Source organism: Crocuta crocuta, unplaced genomic scaffold, assembly GCF_008692635.1.
Source record: "Crocuta crocuta isolate KB4526 unplaced genomic scaffold, BGI_CrCroc_1.0 scaffold113, whole genome shotgun sequence".
NCBI classification, from domain to species: domain Eukaryota; kingdom Metazoa; phylum Chordata; class Mammalia; order Carnivora; family Hyaenidae; genus Crocuta; species Crocuta crocuta.
The window spans coordinates 12353933-12357489 of NW_027530368.1; the positions used below are offsets into that span (position 1 = coordinate 12353933).

Here is a 3557-nt window from a genome sequence, read left to right on the forward strand (position 1 = left end):
TAAGAGCTGTGAAGGACATGAACAGAGTACTATAATAGAATATTCTAGGGGAGGGGAGTTATTTTTTCAGATGATGTTTAAGTTGAAACTATGAAGACAAGAGGTTAGCCATTTCAAAATTAAGACAGCATGTCCTAGGAAGAGACAACATTCCCCAAGATCCAGGGCCGAAAAGATTTGTTTGAAGGCAGACCAATGTGGCTGGAATGTAACAAGAGTGAGGTTACAAATCAGAGAGGTTATGGAAGGCTCAAGTAGAGTTTATTCTCAATGTAACACGGATATTGAAGGGTTTTAAGGTAGGGAAGTGAAATAATCCAATTTATTTATAAAAATAATCACTCTAGCAAGTTAGGAACAAAGCAGTAATTTACTGATCTCATACACAAAGCATTGGGCTGGATGCTGTGGAAAGAATAAAATAGCATACTTGCCTCTAATAATGGCCCTAAGTTCCACAAAACAGTGCTAAGTGTGTGTGTGAGGGACATGAGTAAATTCTGCAATAACTCTGGCCTCTAATAGTAACAATCAGGCTTTAATGCCAAACTCTAGACAGAATCTTGTATTCAGTAATAACCAGAATGCTAAGAAGGGCAAACTGCTATGGCAAGATTAGTTTTCCAAAGTTGTTTATGTGAGGCTGGTTTTCTGGTAAGCAGCTAGGAATATAATACATATATATTACAAAACTCAAGAATTAAAAATTTCATAGTAGACTGGATAATTTTGCCCAAAGCATGATTCGACCACTAGATGGTGACATGTATACAAAGTATTGAGAATAATCTTAGCTACTGAAGGTGTATAGTCACTGCTGATTCCGACTGCTGGTCAGAAAATCCAAATTTATAAGAATTTTGGGGATATTTTGGTAGAGATTCTGCTTCACCACACTTTTAAAATGTACAGCTTTCAAATACATTCAAAGGTCTTGTTGATACGGATACTAAATCAGTGCAGAAGAGTGAAGATTCCAGTTAGGAGGCAGGCAACCTTGTTTTTCACGGTCTTTAATGCCTTTATTTATTAACAAGCATTTGAGGGGTGCCTGGGTGGCTTAGTCGGTTAAGCGTCCGACTTTCGCTTAGGTCTTGATCTCGCGGTTCGTGGGTTCGAGCCCCGCGTCGGGCTCTGTGCTCACTGCCAGCTCAGAGCCTGGAGCCTGTTTCAGAGTCTGTGACTCCCTCTCTCTCTAACCCTCCCCTGCTCACGCTGTCTCTCTCTCTCTCTCTCTCCTAGAAATAAATAAAACATTAAAAATTTTTTTTTTAAAACAAGCATTTGAATTAGATAAAGGGTTGGTAAACTATAGCCCACAGGCCAAATCTGGCCAGTTGCATTTCTGTATGGTTTGTAGGCTAAGAATGGTTTTATATTTTTAAATAGTTGAAAATATCAAGAGGAAAAATAGTATTTTGTGACACATGAAAATATGAATTTGAAATTTCAGTGTCTGTAAGTTACGTTTTATTGGAACATAGCCATACTTTTTCCACCATGTACTGTCTATATCTGCTTTTGTTCTAACAGTTGACTAGTTGTGATAAGACAGTTGGCTTGCCTATAAAGCCGAAACTATTTACGATCTGGCTATTTACAGAAAAAGTTTGATGAGCACTTAAGTGATGACTGAAGAGCAATGATGATTTATGACAACAATACTCTAGATTCTCAAAGCATTTTATTATTTAATTTCTTATTTTAGAGACACTCTTAAGCAGATTCCATGTTCAGCACAGAGCCTGAGGCAGGGCTCAATCTCATGACCACAAGATCACGACCTGAGATGAAATGAGGAGTTCAAGAGTAGGATGATTAACGACTGAGCCACCTAGGTGCCCTTCAAAGCATTTTAAATGAAGCATCATTTCACATAACTTTGTAACGGAAAAAAACAGTAAAAAAAAGATTTCTTTGGCCATCAGAGTGGGTCTTCAGTACATCCCAGAAGTGTTCTACATCTATGGTAGCGGTTGCCTTCACTTTCAAGAGTGGTTATGGGTTCTCTCTGGGCTCAAAAGCATAGTTGACAGGCACTTACAAGTAATTATCAAAAGAACATCTGTCTCAGGAATGTTTTGGCCACAAGTAACAGAAACCTAAGAGTGGCTTAAGGAAGATGGTAGGCGAGCAGTCTGGGGGTAGACTCCTGCTCAAAGGTGCATCTGAGACCTTCATCATATTTTTTGTATTATCAACTTTAGAGTTGGCTTTTAGCCTGTTTGTGGAAAAAACAAAACAACAACAAAACACCCAAAACTAGACAATGGACGCTGTATTACTTTGTATATCAAGACTATTTTTCAGACAGAAAGGATTAAGGGAAATGTCTGCTGAATTTGTTCTTCTTTTATAGGCATGGGCAATTCTTTCCAAAAGATCCACTCTGCAGATTTCTGCTCACATTTCACTGGCAAGGACTCAAACATACGTTCAGCTCTACCATGACTGTTTTAAACCTGTAACATGTCTTCCTTGGGCCTTTCCTTCCAGAAACCAAAGTCTCTTAGCTGCCACCTGAAAAACAATACAAAATTTGGGTTTGGCAAGTTTCCTTGTGGACAGGTTAAGAGGGATGGATGGGAATGGATGCTGGCTGGTCAGTGTCTGCTACCGAAGCCAAAGACAACTGTGCAGAACCCGAAGTTTTACAGTAAAGACGGGAAGAAGGGGAGAGGATGGCAGAATTATCTCTAAGCTGGGAAAGCTCACCTGCTCATACGGAGCGGGGCAGTGTAAAACAGGTGGGCAGAACCTTCTAGGAACGCCGGCAAGGTGGTGTGGCATGGAACGATGGTGGGCCATAACCTCGACATAACATTTAAACGAATTACTAGAGAGTCTTAATAGCTACTTGGGTGACATAGTTCTAAGATTACGTACACGCCCTTTCAGTCTCTTCAAGTCACATCTGTACTGGATATGGAAATCAGCGAGTAGGTCTTAAGTGCAGGGTGAGCAGAATTTTCCTAACGCTGACTAGTTAACACTACCAACTTGAGCGGAGTGTCCCTTTTCCTTCCTGTCCTTCATTTTCCGCTTCCCATCTTAACACCCTGGACATCCGCTCTTCGCCGGGACGAATGTGCTATTTCAGGTGAAGAGTTGTGGAGCAGCCGGCAATTGGTGCGGGGCCCTCTCGCGTAAAAGGGAGGCGATGCCATGTGAACGCTCTTCACTCCGCCATTTCTTGTCACGTCAAGGTGTCTTACTGCTCGAGGACGGATGAGCCTTACAGAATCGAGGGTAGCGATCGTCACGCATGCAGGTTACGCCGCCCCTGGGCTGTTCCATTCTCACAAAGCCCCGCGGGGAGAGGGCCGTGTGCCCTAACTTGGGCTGCGGCGCCGCTTCGGCCCGGCTCCTCCGTGAACCCACTGCCTCCCCCCACCGCAAAAAACCTGAGCGAGGGGAGGGAGAAATCGGCACCCACCCCCCCTTCGTGGACCCGGAGGAAGATGGCGAAGCGCAAGGGCGGGGAACAAGGCGGCGCGAGTGACCCGGCGCTCGCTGGGGCTCGCAGCCCGCGGAGTGGGCCGCGGTGGGCGACGCCG

At 43.6% G+C, this 3557-nt stretch overlaps 1 long non-coding RNA gene across 1 annotated transcript; it reads right to left on the reverse strand.

Moving 5' to 3' along the window:
- Window positions 1-2263: 2263 nt before the first annotated feature.
- LOC144233487 (uncharacterized) lies at window positions 2264-3551 on the reverse strand. The gene is made up of 2 exons (XR_013335685.1): window positions 2716-3551; window positions 2264-2520 (listed from the first exon to the last, which is right to left on the reverse strand). It is a non-coding gene; the product is annotated as an uncharacterized LOC144233487 (long non-coding RNA).
- Window positions 3552-3557: the final 6 nt, after the last annotated feature.